A 17333-nucleotide genomic window follows, 5' to 3' on the forward strand; every position below is an offset into this window, starting at 1 on the left:
TTTCTTGAGAACATACTTACCTATACATTACTAAAGTATCTTTATAGTACTTTTATAGTACTAAATAGTACCTTTATGGTACCAAATGGCTTATTTTTTTTTTTTTTAGAGCCATTTTAACTTGATTTGGGAAAATGCGCTCCAACTCCTACATATAGAATATATTTGGAGGTCTACTGAAGATTATAACTAAAATTTGCAGTTTGATCAAGCATTGTAAAGACAATCAGAAATCTAGAAATAATGAAGGCACTACATAACCACTTGACGCGGGAAGTGTTTAATTTTAGTTGCATAGTAACTATATGGCACAGCTACTTAAAATGCAGCTTTTATGGATCAAAAAACTAACAACGACATAAAAACAAAACAAAAAAAAAAAAACGGAAAAGACAACATTTCGAAAGAGTATCATTTCTGAAACAACGTTCCCATTTGAGTGAAGAAATAGATTGCTTTATTTTCTTCTGATTTGTTTCTACCATTCATCCTTGGATGTACAAAAAATAAAATATATTTACGGAAAATGAATTTGTGTAAAATAACATAAAATGCACAGCAAAGCGGAATTAAATTATTGTTAGAAAATTTTCCATCCCAAGTAGTCAGTACTAGCAAAAAAAAAAAAAAAAAAAAAAAAAAAAAAAAAAAAAAAAAAAAAAAAAAAAAACCACCTGTTAGAAAGACATTGGAATTAAATATATTTTACCATACTCAGATACTTAAATTGAGTTTATTAATGATTCGGTGTAAAATTAGCAATAAACAGAATACGATAGAAAGAAAAAGACAGCAGGTAATGACAAAAGAAACAAAATCAAAATTCCTAATATTCACATAAGGCACGATAAACAAACAGTTCGTAGTAACGAACCGTCGGCTCAATAGTAGCCGAAACTGTAAACAAGAGCTAAGAGCTCATATGGCACTTGTGACGAGGCAAGAAGAGCTAAGAGCCAAGAGATCATATGGTATGAGCTCTAGCAAAATTCCATGAATAAATGGAGTGATTTGAAAGGAAAATAAGAGGCTTAATGTCGGTCATGATTTAAAATAAGAGCTCTGAGTCAAGATATCCTATTAAATATCAAAATTCATTAAGATCCGATCACAAACTCGTATGCTATAAATACCTAATTTTTTCTAATTTTTCTCTCCCTTTTGCCCCCCAGATGGTCGAATCTAGGAAAATGACTTTAACAAGTCAATTTGTGCAGCTCCCTGACACGTCTACCCATTTTCATCGTCCTAGTAGGTCCAGAAGCACCAAACTCGCCAAATCACTGAACACCTCCCCCCAACTCAACCAAAGAGAGCGAGTTGTAGGAGTTGGAGCGCATTTTCCCAAATCAAGTTAAAATGGCTCTAAAAAAAAAAAAATAAGCCATTTGGTACCATAAAGGTACTATTTAGTACTATAAAAGTACTATAAAGATACTTTAGTAATGTATAGGTAAGTATGTTCTCAAGAAAACTGGCCCGTTTCTGTTGATGCTTCGGTCATGCAGGCTTATTTTAGTTTTGACAAGATCTTTGAAAAAAAAACTAAATTTCAACTGGGGGTGTATGGGTTTGGGTGGAGTAAACAGAGGGATGGGAGGGACAGTTGCCCTCCCCTGTCCTATAGAAAATTACAACCCTGTAGCTAGTCAATTCAAAAAAAAACTGAATTTGGCCTAGGAGGGTCAGTTGTGACCACCTTATCAATGTATAGACTTTAGCCAAAAATCGTCCGCACTGGGACACTCATCCTTTTTATTACCAGATAAATGTCCTTTTTCTCTTTATTATGAATATTCTTCAGGCGCTCTTTCAGTGAATCGTTTTTTCAAGCTTAAATTTGGCAAAAATTATATTGGCTTATTGCGTTAGTGTTTTTATGAGTGACCATACCAGCTGACTTAATCCTTTTTTGGTTATTTTGCTTTCTTTCTATAGTCAATTGAAGTTACAAACGCTGATTGACAAAGGTTTCTTCTTATTAATCAGCACTGGTCCTTGAAAAGAGAGGACTTTACCTTATTTTCATTGTACTATTTCGAGTTCAGTTCATATTGAGCATCTAGTGACATTGTGTTTAAGTTTTGACCTATGATGCAGTCTAATGAATCGATCTTTTTTTGCGTAACTATGGGGAATTCACTATCTTTAAAAAATTACATGGACAAAAATCGGGGACAGTACCCATATCATACTTATTTGCTGCAATATTAACACAGGCCTAGAATATCAATGAGATTCAGAGGTTATGCAAAATTAATTGCTATTTAATAGGCAGTTTTAAAGTGAGTATAATGCATCTGCAATTTTCAAAATAAACAAAAAATGCTGAGTAAAATGGGTGGTCAAAAGAGCTTTGGATTACCAAGCTGTAACCCTATTTCAATAATAAACCCCAAGCTGGCTTTGCGGTCACACCTAGAAGGTTCCAGAGATCTCCAAAAGTCAAAGAGGCTATTTTAAGAGTTTATGTTCATTCTTTCAGCGTATTCTCCCCCTCTCCCCTGGAAACTTCCACCCCGTGGGAATTCCTCCTCTCCCAGGCAGATCCCCACCCATATTCTTCCGGAATAATTACAAAAACTGTTTATTGCTGGAAAAGTAAAGTTACCAATGCTTATAAATTGGTTGTAAGTTTCCCCGCTTTTTTTAGTCATCTGCTTGAGAATTCAAATATTCGACTGTAAGTAAAAATTTGATCACAATATTTTTATTTAGCTAACATTTTCTATGAAGAGTAGTTTTGTCGCATAAGTTCTTGATATTCAATTAATATTTTGCCAGATGTTCAAAAAAATCAAAATTATATATGAACATGAAAATTTTCAAAAAGGCAACAGTCAAATCTCAAGACTGGTTTACATTATTGAGTATGCATATTAATTTGAAGCTTATTTTGTTTTCAGTTAAGCGCAAATTGTGTTCTGGTCTTGAAAAGGCACGAGGATTATCAGCCCTATTCATGTTAATTTTTGCTCATTTTGAGTTTGACTCAGCTATTTGTTCAATACAAAAACACAGGTTTTTGTAACTGCGAGTAAGGAGCGATATTAAAAAGATCAGAAATTATTCTGTATATGAAAGGGGTTAACCGCTTCTCAACACCTGGCTGTTTACGCCAAAGTTTGACTCTTTCTTACAACTCTACTTTTTAATTCAATAAAAAACTTTAGCGTAAAGAGCGAGGCGTTGAGGAAGGGATAACCTCTTTCATATACGGAATAATTTCTGTATATAAAATAACAAAAGCTACTTTGTTTTTGTTTAAATCCGGAAAGTTTTTAATTAAAGCAGTCTTGATTTTGGCTCACCGCGCATGAATAATTCAAACTAAATTTGTATATTTTTTTTTTTGGCTAAATGTTTTTTTCACAGTTTTGATCGGACGGTTTTGATAAAAAAAAGGCGGGTGGGGGAGGAGGAGGCGGCCTAGTTGCCCTCCAATTTTTGATTACTTAAAAAAACAACTAGAACTTTTTTTTACGAACGTTTTTGTTAGTAATAAATAAACGTAACTTACGAATTAACTTGTGCAACTAACTTCTATATTTGTATATTTTTATTACGTCTATGAGGCGTTTCGCCCCCTCTTCAATACCTTGCTCTTTTCACTGAAGCTTGAATTTTGTCCCAATTCTTTAATAATGACCCCTTAATCACAAAGGCCGTAAACTAAATAGTTAAAATTACTAAGAATACTTCAACATAAAGAGAAGGGTATCATGGAGGAGATGAACTCCCTTATTTACATAACAATATCCTTTCTTCTTAGGTTTAAATGCTGCTCCTTACTTTCAGCTGATTTTTTTTTACTTTTTTTTTAATTAATGCCAGAAAATGCTGAAGCCCATTCATGGAAATTCTCTTCTCTCATGACAAACTCGTCCACGGAAAGATCCTCCCACGTAACTCCCTCCCCCTCAACACGAAAAATTTTCCTTGAAAACGACTGTACACTTCCCAATAATCCTTACTATATGTCAACAATGGTCAAAGTTTGTAACTTAGACCTAATGTTTTTGTCACTTAAAAGGGCACTATAAATTTTAATTTCCGTTAGAATTAGTCCTCTTGCGACATTGTAGGGTCACTCGGTCGATACAATCACCCCTGAGAAAAAAAAACAACAACAAATAAACACACATCCGTGATCGGTCTTCTGGCAAAGGAAAATACACAGCTCCACATTTTTGTAGATAGGAGCTTGAAACTCCTGCAGTGGGGTTCTGTGGTACGCTGAATTTGATGGTGTGATTTTTGTTTCGCCCCCTCTTCAATACCTCGCTCTTTTCACTGAAGCTTGAATTTTGTCCCAATTCTTTAATAATGACCCCTTAATCACAAAGGCCGTAAATTAAATAGTTAAAATCACTAAAAATCCTTCAACATAAAGAACAGGGTATCATGGAGGAAATGAACTCCCTTATTTACATAACAATATCCGTTCTTCTTAAGTTTTAATGCTGCTCCTTACTTTCAGCTGAATTTTTTTTTCACTTTTTTTTATAATTAATGCCAGAAAATCCTACAGCCCCTTCTTTGAAATTTTATTCTCTCATGAAAAACTCCATGGAAAGATCCTCCGACGCAACTCCCTCCCCCCCAACACGAAAAATTTCCCCTGAAAACGACTGTATACTTCCCAATAATCCTTACTACATGTAAACAATGATCAAAGTTTGTAACTTAGACCTTATATTTTTGTCACTTAAAAAGGGCATCATAAGTTTTAATTTCCATTAGAATTAGTCCTCTTGCGACATTGTAGGGCCACTGGGTCGATACAATCACCCCTGAAAAAAAATAATAAACACGCATCCGTGATCTGTCTTCTGGCAAAAAAAAAAAAAAATCCACAACTCCACATCTTTATAGATAGGAGCTTGAAACTCCTGCAGTGGGGTTCTTTGGTACGGTAAATTTGATGGTGTGATTTTTGTTAACATTTAATGACTATTCATTAAATGACAAAATTAGTCATTTAGGCAAATGCAAAATTTTTTGACAAAAAGTCATTTAATGACTTTTGTCATGTTATGGCCAAAGGGGTGTTCCCTGCTATTTTCTAAAATAAGGCTCACTTTTCAGTGATTTTTTCACTTTTTAGTAATTTTCTCAGGCTCGTAACTTTTGATGGGTAAGACTGAACTTGAAACTTATATATTTAAAATCAGCATAAAAATATAATTCTTTTGACGTAACTATTACTATTAAAATTCCATTTTTTAGAGTTTCTGTTACCATTGAGGCAGGTCGCTGCTTATTACAGTTCCTTACCACAAACTGTTTGATCGTAATTTCTGTTTGTTTTGAGTTTCATTTATTTATGAATAGTGATCTGTGGTAGTTTTTCGCTTGGGAGATCATTAACTTTATTTTTGTTTATTTTTGGCTTAATTTAGCTCTACTTTTTTTGAAAATAAGTTTTTACATTAATTAAAAGTAAAGAAATAGATGAAAACATTATAGTAGTTTCCTTTAAATGTAAATGCAACACTGTGACAACAAGCAGGCCAAATATATAAAGTGCACAAATTTGTTATTTTTTTAAGTAAAACTAAGCTAAGTTGAACAAGCCTGAAACGCAAATAATTAAGCAAAGCAGTTCAAAACTATAAGGGTGGAAGTAGGTTCACAAAGGTCAGTTTTGGCCCAAGATTTGTTACCTTTGAATGCCTTCATCTGCCTCTTTGGTAGTTAGGTTAATTTTAGGTATTCTTTTTTGAACTCTTCGCTTCAAGATTTTCATTTTTTTTTTCTGTTCTCTTTCAGATCTGTTGTCTATTAACTGTTATTCCGTGATTTGAGTTATAGATGGTGCTTAAACACAATCACAGGACAACAGTATAGACTACATTGGATTCAAATTCATCACAATGCCCGTACAGATGTTCTATTCACAATGCTCCAGTATATTCAGAATGCTCCATTACTAAAGGAAGATTTGGCTTAATGTTTGCTTCAATATTTCAATCTTTTTTGCTCATCCCTTACTAAACGAATTTAATGCTATCCAAGCACTTCTGCTTCTTCCATGGCCTCTGCTCCTCTGCCAAGGAACGGCTTCGACAGTCAACAAACAACATTTTATGGCCATTTGTTTGACATTTTATTATTAATTATTTTTTATTGAACATTTTCATAAATTATTTTAATTTGATTGATTTTCTTTTTGAAAGGATATTGAATTTGTAAATACACTGTTTTTATGCTGGCGATAGCCCCTGGTTGACGAATAAGCGTTGTGTTTTAATGGGTATTTCTAGGTTCTTTTTAGAAGGCCTGCGCTAATTTTTGAATCGCATCGATGGAGAATATAAAACACCCATAGACAAAAACACAATGCTCCTGATGGGTTTGTCGGTTTGAAGAGTAAAGAGTCGGTTCTATCATCTAAGTGTTAAACCAAAAAACATGGGTGCAATAGCATTATTTCAACCTCCTTTCTTTAGGAAACCTCCTTTCTTTAGGAAACCTCCTTTCCTTTCTTTAGGAAAGGAAATAAAAGATAAAATATTGATTTTAGCTAACGAAATGTTAATGACATATTTCCAGAGGTTTGGATAATGTAATTATTAAAACTTTAAGGACTGACATCTATTAAAGCCAAGTTGTTACGCGCAAAAAAATTGAAAATAGTTTGCATGATTATTTTGGTAGGCTTTCAGTTAATGCTCCTCCGAGTAATTCTTCACATAGTTTTATTCGATGTTCTCTCATAAACCTTCTAATGTCTGTCCTGTAACATTCTGTGCGGATACAATGGATGATGAGGTGTGCTAAGGTCTCTATCTGACCACAATAGATGCAATTCGGATCTTCTCCATAGAAAAGAGAAAGATATGATCTTGTAGCTGCATGTTGTGACCTAAGTCGAAATGCAATTTTTCCTTCTTCTCTTGATAAACTTTCATATATCTTATTTTCAAATTTCCTTCATGTCTTCTTTGTAATCAAAGATTTCCAGAGCGATTTCTATTTTCTTCAAAGCTAAACTGTTTTATCTGCTTTATTATGTCTTCTATCTGGAATACTATTGTCGGTGTCGTTGTTTGCATTATTTGCATGTCTGCACTGGCGGCCATTTTAGCTGCTAATTCAGTTTGTTCATTACCCTCGATATAAATTTATTTAATATATATATATATATATATATATGTATGTATGTATGTATGTATATATATATATATATATACATATATTGTATATACGTATATATAAATATATATTTATATATGTATATTATAAGGATTATAGTCTTTTACAGACCTACATCCAATATTTTGATAATAATTAATTCAGTGATCAAAGGGCTATAATTTGAATAAGCATATTATTTCGCTACTTGAGTGAGAATTCCCTTGGGAGCTGTGGATTTTCTTATTGATATTTTCCTTATCAATGACCTATATAATATAGGTCAGGATCAAGTAGCGTGAATATAATTAGGAATATCCGATATTTATAGGCAATCATGCTGCGATAAGGGTGACAGGAGAAAAGTAAGCAGATTGGGGTGAGAGAGATGTTGGCAAGAGCCATGGTACCCGCTGGGCTTGCCCCTTAAATTACCAGGACAAGGTAGACAGCCTTCAACGCTTCCCTTACTTCTCTCGCAAGTGAGGCAAGTGACCGAGCGAATATACCTGATATCCCTCTTAAGAATTTCGACATCAACACAGATCCTCCGACTGCTGAGGAAGTCATGCATTTAGCAAAGAATTTAAAAAATGGACGAGTCCTGGGTATAGATGGCAGTCCGGCGAAAAAATCTGAAGTACTCAATTAGTACCTGCATATCCATTTGGCTCTCCTTTTCACCAAAATATGGACCTTAAGGAAGGTCCCAAGATATTGGAGCAGAGGCATTATAGTCAATCGCTTCAATAGGGGAGACTTAATGAACTGCCGTAACTGGAGAGGCATCAATCTTCTCTCTGTCTCATCCAAACTATTAGCCTCCGTCATTTTATAACGTCTACAAAAAGCACTAGACTCAAATCTACGAGAAGAGCAGCATGGTTTCAGAACTGGGAGATCATGTTCTGAATTAATATTTGTAATGAGAATGCTTGTCGAAGAATCAAAAGAACGGAACAAGAAGCTTACCTCCTATGAAGAATCGGAATGTTGTGTTCAGACTGAAAACGGTACAACCAGATTTTTCAAGATCATTTCTGGTGTTCCTCAAGCGTGTGTACTTTCCCCCATGCCCTTTATAATAATAATGGATTATGCCCTGAGATTCGCATCGGGCTCCGGGGTAAAAGTAAGCAACAATCAACTGTTCAATCTGGACTTCGCGGACGACGTTGTCCTTCTCGAAGAGTCTAAAGAACGGTTGCAGCAGCTACTTGACACCATCACCGAGAACGCAGAAAATGTCGGGTTAAAGATAAACATTGACAAATCGAAGAGCATGGCCATCACAAGCTCACCACTTGTTCTCCATTGCAAAAACAAGGATCTAGATTAAGTCTAGGAAATTCAAGTACCTAAGTAGCTGAATTGACTGTGATGGAGACATTTCGATGGAGATTTAACGTAGAATTGGACAAGCTACAGGTGCGATCAATAGATTGAAGCCTATTTGGAGAAGTAGCAAATATTCAATGCGACTGAAGCGTCGACTATTCAACAGCGATGTACTCTAAATTTTCTTTTACACCCAGCTTGAAAAAAGGATCCTCGCATTTGAAAATATGAGCCTCAGATCAATCTTGAATACACGCTGGCAACAAAAATTACAAATGCAGAAATACACAGAAAAACACGGCAACCTCCAGTCATTGAATTGCTGAAAAGAAGGCGGTGGACTTGCCTAGGACACGTTCTTCGTATGGAAGAGAGTCGCCTTCTTCGAAGAAGCCAGACGGTAGAAGAAAGCGAGGCCCCCTCAAAAATACATTGAGACGAACATATGACCACACTACTACCTGAATGGGAAGACGTCATCGCTGCAGCATCTATGCGGGACAAATGGAGGAAAATCTTGCTAAAGGAGTTTCGCCTGATATGATAATAAAAGAGTACACGGCCGATGCAGTAAGGAACGTTTGGAAATAATGAATCCGTTAACAGAATCTCCATTTTTCCATTAATCTCCATTAATTAAATGAATGGAATTAATTAAAATAAATGTTATTTAAAAATTATTAAAAAATTAAAATTAATGGAATTAAATGAATCTCCATTTTATTTTGATTTCATATACGAAAAATATACTAAGCGGAAAGGTACCCATAAAAATTTATTGTATAAGGGAATTTGCAAAAGTTTTGAAAAGGGAGAACAACCTCAGAAAAAGGGTTCGATTCTTATGAATAGATTCCATATCGATTCCATAGTCACATTTGGATGCCCAAAGAACCCCCTTGAATTTTCTAATTCTTAATTAGAAAAATGCAAAATGTGACATTCTTTTTATCCCAGATATATATTTCTATGCAGCCAAGGTTAGCTGTATCAAACTAGTGGTCGTAAAACTTAAGGAATTGTCTTATTCAAATAAAAATTGCAAGTTCTAGTGCTTGTTTCAAGAGTCAGAAGTAATCTGACTCCAATTAGGTCCCAGCCTGTAGCCTTGTTTGTCTCTAAGCCCCAGTAAATTGTATTAGAACAATGATCGTCAAATATTTTGTTATAGCTTTGATCGCATAGAAATTACAGTACAAGCTTTGATTTTCTGGCCCAGTTCCAATTGTGACTGCACTGAATTTGGGATTGAAAATAAAAATAGTATTTCTATTGGAAGATTGAAATATCAGTTTGGGGGCCAAACTGGCACTCAATGCGATATTAAAAATGAAGAAAAATAATTTTAAAACAAGTACTGTTAAATGCAAGTCAGGAGTGAAGCTAACTCTTAAAATGAACAAAAATTATCCTATGTGTGCAGGGGGAGGGCTGCCTTCTCTAACCCCTCACTCTTTACACAAACTTTTCTATACCAATACTTGAAACGAAAAAATTATGTTTTTTTTTTCCAATGATTCAAGAACAAAAGGTCTTATTTATTCATATTTCTTTTAAACAATACAATTCTCGTTTGAATCGTTGTTAAGTGTTATTGGTAAGTAAATACTTCTTTTTTTTACAGTCTAAAAAGCTGTCAGCTAAGCATTAGTCAAACTTTTATACAAAGAGCGACAGGCGATTTCTCACCACTCTTACATACGGGATAATTTTTATTCGTCTTGAGTTTTAATGTCGCTCTTTACTTGTTTTGTAAACCAAATTCCAAAAAATATAGTCACAGATTTGTATTTTCTTGTAGATTTTTTTCTTCTTTAGAAGGTGATCTTGCCGAAGCAACAGTATAACATCGGGAAAGAGCGCATTAGAACGGAAATTAGAAGCTCTATTTTTCGTTTCAGATAACAAAGGAGATCAATTCACAGCAAAGTGACGATCTCTATAATCATGTTACACAAAACAGCAATTTCAACCTAAAAAGGGCCAAATACTACCGGAAAAAGTTAGTACACAGTTAGTGCAATAGTAACTGCATAAACATGCATTAACTATTAGAGGGGGCTCAACTGTTGTATCTGAGGCTAGGGTTGGGAGTGTCCCTGAGGCCTCAAAACGTGGATTTTAGGCCCAATTTCCCAACTTTTAGCAAGAGGTCCTTCATGTAAATATGGATGAAATGGAGGGGGTGATAATTTGCTGTATTAAGTCTGAATGAGGTACTTGGGCCAAGCTTGTAATATAAGTGCAACAAGCTGCCTGCTCCCTTCAAAGTGCAAAATTAATTTAAAACAAACTTTTTTTTTTTTAACAGAAAGCAAGGAGTGACATTAAAAGTCAAAACGAGTAGAAAGTGTTCCGTATATGAAGGGGCTGCAACCTTCCTCAATACCTTGCCCTTCATGCTAAGGTTTTTAGCAGTTTTAAAAAGTTTCGTGTTCTAATTAAAGGACCCCTGTGTTTCCGGAATCATTCTTGAAAAATTGGGACAAACAGTCAAACTTTTGCGCAAAGAGTAAGGTAGTGAGAAGGGGAAACCCCTTCAAATACAGAATAATTCCTGTCCGTTTTGATTTTTAATGTTGCTCCTTACTATCAGTTGAAAAAACTTGTTTTTTACTTTAATTTCTGACCGTTTCTCAATTACTACCAGTAAATTTGGGTCACCCTTGATGAAAACTTCCCGCCCCTTACGGGAAACTCCTCCGTGGAATGCTCCTTCCAAACAAAAGAAAACCTCACCCTAAAATTCTTTCCCGACTATTCTATCCTCTCTATGAAATTACCAACCTTCTCCTTAAAATTTACTGCAGAAGATTAAGCCTTAAAATTTTTTCCTTAGCATAATTTCATTTGAAAAAGACTAAGTTTTAATTGTTTTTCCAATCACTCCATAAATCCCCCCTTCCGCGGAAATTATTTCCCGAAATCCATACACGCTAAAAATTACCCCTCGACAATTCCTCCGGAACATCCATTGCAAAATGGGGTAGGCAAAGAGAAAGAGTAAGACAAATAAAAAGAGTTTCGTATAGAAATGTTGTCGAATCCCCTCAGTGTGAAAATTTTCCCTAGAATAGAAATTTCCCTCCACGCGGAAAATTATCCCCATGGAAACCAACCCCAATTACAATATCCCCCCTTCCCGAAAAATATCTGTATACTTCCCAGTAAGAAATACTATACATAAGCAATGGGCAAATTTTGTAACTTAAAAATCCATCCACAGGGACTGGGGGATAGGCTTCTCCAAATGCATAGTTATGGTAAATTTCAACTATACTGACGAAATAGATATACCAAATGTTTAGATAGGATAATTTTGGTAAAAAAAGGAAAGTGGGACGGGGACTATTTGTCCTCTAATCTTTTTGGTCATTTAAAAAGGGCACTAGAACTCTTAATTTTAATTCAATTGAGCTCTGTCTCAACATTCTAGAACCGTTGGCTCGTTACGATAACCGTTGGGGGGGGCAAAATGAAAACAAATAAACACGCATCCATGATCTTTTTTCTGACAAAAAAAACTGCAAAATTCCACATTTTTGCAGATAAGAGCTTGAAACTTGTACAGTCTTGTTCTCTGATACGCTGAATCTGATGGTGTGATTCTCTTTGAGATTCTTTGACTTTTAGATATTTGCATAATAATCAGAATAATAAGCCAATTCTTTTGATATACTTATTGATATAAAAATTCAGATTTTTTTTTTGTTCCGGTTACAATTGAGCGGTGTCGCTCCTTACTTACAGTTCGTTACCACGAACTGTTTGAAAATAATTTGCTGTGAAAAAATAAATTATTCTTGTCTACCTTGACAAAAGAAGAAACGTGAGGGGTGAATAATATTCTAAAATAAAGTGTCTCCGAAAAATCTACTTTAAATTTGAAATTTGTCTAGCCTAAAATCGCGTCATTCTGAACGCGGCCGTCAAATTTTACCCTTCTTATTGCGATAATATTTTTGTCATTATATCAAATTTGAAATCGTAGGTTTTTGCGAAGAGACCAAGTTGGACGGCTTTTTAAGTGCTAGAGTCCTACTAGTCCTACCAAGGCGGGACCTAGTTCCTGGGGGTCCATAATTGAAGCTGGGACACTCTCGCCCAGGGGTCAGAAATACTGGCGGGGGAGGAGGAAGGCCCCTCTGATGTATACCATGCAGGTACCACCGGGGTGTGGACATGTCCCGGTGGTTGCACACCTTCCCTCAGCAATGGGAAAAATTGCTCGGCGTCGCAGACCACCGAACGGGAGGATCCCTTCCTGTCCTCAATCGGACAACTGTGAAGGGTAGACGATCCAGCTTCATGGACAATGGCCTCTGCTAAGGGTAGAGAGGAGTGGCTTACCGCTACCCCGACAAAATAGCCATAAAACTCCTACTCTTAAATATAAATGATGAAAAAGGCAAATAAGAAAGCAAGAAGTCGTGCTACCGAGTCTGGGGTAACCGACGGTATGAGACCAAGAATTGTAAATTGCGAGAATGATAATGATGATAATGTTGATAATGATGATAATGAAAATGATTTCGTTACCGCGTCCGGGGCAGCCGACGATCATTTACCGGATTTGACGATTTTCCAGTCGGAGAAGACTTCGTTTATCCTAACCCCAAAAACATATCTCTCACTAAGAATGCTAAACGTACGCACATTAGCCAAACCAGGAAAATAGAAAATATTCCTAAGCGAAGTGAACCGTTGGGACATCGTTGGACTATCTGAGAATCACCTTCCCTCCACAGGAACAGAAAAAATAAACGACATCACGCTCATCACGTCTGGAAGAATTGATGGAGTCCAACGCCCAGGTGCTGGTTTCCTACTCTGAAAGCGAGCCAAACAGTCTCTTCTTGCCGTCCATCGTGTCTCTGAACGTATTATCACCATTCGTCTGAAAGGATCCATTGCAAACATGACCATAATCCAAGTTTACGCCCCAGACTCCTCCCGGAGTGACCAAGAAGCCGACACTAGTTCGTCAGTGTCAGCTTTGAGTAGATGCTCTTGACTGTTGAATTTCTCGATGTCATCTGCGTATTCTATTTTTTTGGATAAGCTTCCGTCCAATTTTTGCACCGTCAACAGTCTCGGCAAATGATAGCGCTGCGTTGAGGGTTAGGTTAAAGAGGTGGGGTGACAAGAGGCAGTCTCTGTCAATCCCTCGGGCGTTTGGACTTATAGGCTGACAAAATGTGAATACATGTCTCTTATCAGGATTGCTATGTTTTCAGGGACTCCATAGTGTAGCAGGATGTGCCATAATCCATCTCGCCATATCAAGTCAAAAGCCTGCTTGAAATCAATGAAGAGTAGTAGCAGCTCTTTCGCAAACTCGATTTACTTCTTCATCATTTGCCGAGTGGAGAAAATCTGGTCTATGGTATAGCGGTCTTTTTGAAAACCTGCTTGGTATTCCTCTAAGATATGTTTTGTCAGAGATTTCAGACGGTCAAGGAGTATTTTTGTAAGAATCTTCGCCGGTTGGCTGTTTAAACTTATTGGTCTGTAGTTGTTACAGTCGCCCTTTTCTCCCTTTTTATAAAGGGGGGCGATGGTGGCTTTCGCCCAAGATCTGGGAAAGTGGCCCGTTTCCCAGACACTTGTTATGACTTTGTGATAGATATCGACCAGTTCTTCTGGGCATAATTGATTGAATACCATCCGGGCCAGGGGCCTTATTGATTTTTAGAGATTTTATTGCTGAGATTACGTCATCTCTTAGTGGAGGAGGGCTTGGGTTGACTGGGTACTGCGGTAGTGGGAAAGATAGTAAGATTTTCGGGTCGGGCTTTATTGTGGGGTTCAGTTTTTCGCTGAAGTGATCCTTCCATCGTTCTCGTCATCCCTCGGAGTCCGTGATTGGGAGCCCGTGTTTATCTGACAGTGTAGGAGCGGTCGAGGACTTCTTTTTTGACAGTTCACGGACTTTCTTGTACATGAATTGGCTATTACCTTTTTGAAAGGCTTCTTCACACTCACGACATTTGTCATAGACGTAGTGTCGTAGAGCTTGCCGGATTTTCTTTTCTACTAGGCCCTTCAGCCTCTTGTACTCGTCCTTGCTTTGTCGATCTAACTTGTTAGATCAACAAAGATCGGCAAAGATCGGCCTTGTTAGATCGACCACTCGGCAAAGTGTCTTTTGAAAGTTCAAATCATAAAAAAAAGAAAGTTTGAATGTTCAACGGCACGCGTATTAAGGGCTACTGTGGTTTCAGGTTTTCAGTGTTTCAGTATTTCCAGTGGATCCTTTTTATAAGTTTTCCAAAGAAAATCCTTCTATGGTGTTTCGGATTCAGTAAAATTTTCCGTAAGCCAAAAAAGTATTATGATCGAAGTATATGATCGCAAAAAACCCGGCCGCTTTTCCTTAGCGACAATATTTTTTATTTATTGAAATAATGTCTGAATTATTAATTTATTTGTTGAAGACTGTTTGATTAAGGATATCCAGAAATTAAGAAAACCTGAATAATACTTGGTTGCATTGTGGTAGAAACCAGAATCATAAGCAGTGCAATAGTGCTGCTTAAGTAAAGAGCGAAGTGCGCACAATGTATAATTATTATTTTTTTAGCAGGACACTTCCTATCGAAGGAGTTGTCGTACAAACTTCGATAAGGTTTCATTCAGTTGGACAATTGGAAGGGCTAGTGCCCTTTTTAATAGTCAAAAGAGATTGGGGGACAACTAACCCCCTCCCACGCCCACCATTTCCTCAAACACATCAGAGAAAAATTTGAAGGTAACCATTTTGTTCAACATAGTTAAAAGATCCATAGCCCCCTGGGCAAGGGCTGTAAGTTACGCCCTGGGGGCATATAAATTTATATGGAAAGGGTGATCGTATAACCTTCGGAGAGGGCTTACTGGATTCCTGGTCAGAAGTTTTAGTGCTCTTTTGAGATTCAGAGCGTTGGCAGGGTGGATATCCCCGACACACTCCTCGTTTTTTCCCGTACTGTATCTGATAGTAATTTGAGATGGCCATTTGTTGTCGTAGAAACCTAGAAAAAAGCTAATTCAAATGAAAATTGAAAGGGCTAGTGCCCTTTTTAATATTCGAAAGTGATTAGATGGAAACTAACCACCTCCCACCTTCAAACTTTCTCATTAAACATCCAATCAAAATTTTGACATGGCCATTTTTTTGAACATAATTGAAAGGTCCGGAAATTCAATCTTTGAACATGACACCCCCACAGCCCTCCGGGAAAGAGCTATAAGCTATGCCCTTGGGGTATATAACATATATAAGGTATAAATAAAAACTAGTTGATCGTGTAAACCTCGGATAAGGCTCATTGGATTGGTGATCAGAAGTTCTAGTGTTATTTTTAAGATTGAAAGTGATCGAAGAATAGATACCCCCCCACCCTAATCTCGTATTTTCCCGAAATGTATTTGATACAAATTTTGATATAGACCTTTGTTGTCGTAAAAACTTAGGAAAAGGCTAATTCGATCGAAAATTGAAAGGGATAGTGCCCTTTTTAACAGTCGAAAGTGATAGGACGAAAACTGACCCCCTCCCACATTCACCCTTTCTCCATAAACATCCAATCAAAATCTTGAGATAGCCAACGTAATTTTTTCTTTGAAGACGACATCCTCCCATCCCCCACACCTTCGGGGCAAGGGTTGTCAGTTTTGTCCTGGGAGCATATAGGGTGTATATATATATATATATATATATATATATATATATATATATATATATATATATATATATATATATATATATATATATATATATATATATATATATATATATATATATATATATATATATATATATATATATATATATATATATATATATATATATATATATATTATATATATATGTAATATATATATATATATATAATATATATATATATATATATATATATATATATAATATATATATATATATATATATATATATATATATATATATATATATATATATATATATATATATATATATATATATATATATATATATATATATATATATATATATATATATATATATATATATATATATATATATATATATATATATATATATATATATATATATATATATATATATATATATATATATATATATATATATATATATATATATATATATATATATATATATATATATATATATATATATATATATATATATATATATATAAGGGTGTTCGTATAAACTTCAGAGGGGGCTCATTGGATTGGTAATCTGGAGTTCTGGTGCCCTTATTAAGAATCAGAGTGATCGGAGGGTGGATACCCCCCCCCATACATCGTATTTTCACGAAATGCATGTAATAGAAATTTTGAGATGACCATTTGTTGTCGTAGGAAATTCGAAAAGAGCTGATTCAATTGGAAATTTAAAGGGCTAGTGTCCTTTTTAATAGTCGAAAGTGACTGGAGGGCAACTAACCTCCCTCCAACGCCCACCATCTTCCAAAACACCTCCAATCAAAATTTTGAGATAGCCATTTTGTTCAACGTAATTAAAAGGTCTAGAAATTCTATCTTTGAGGGTAACAACCACCCAAGAGCCCTCAGAGTAAGGATTGTAAATTACAACCTTGGGGCATATAGGTTTTATATAGAAAAGGTGATCATGGTGATTGCATAGACTTAGGAGGGGGGCTCATTGGACTGGTAATCAGAAGTTCTATTTTTCTCTGTAAAATTGAAAGTGATCGAAGAATAGATACCCCCTCCCCAAAACTTCTTATTTTCCCGAAATGCATTTGATACAAATTTTGAGATGGACATTTGTTTTCGTAGAAACTTCAAAAAAGGTTCATTCCATTGGAAATTGAAAGGGCTAGTACCCTTTTCGCTGTTCAAAAGTGATT

The sequence above is a fragment of the Artemia franciscana genome, chromosome 11 (assembly GCF_032884065.1).
Source record: "Artemia franciscana chromosome 11, ASM3288406v1, whole genome shotgun sequence".
NCBI lineage: Eukaryota > Metazoa > Arthropoda > Branchiopoda > Anostraca > Artemiidae > Artemia > Artemia franciscana.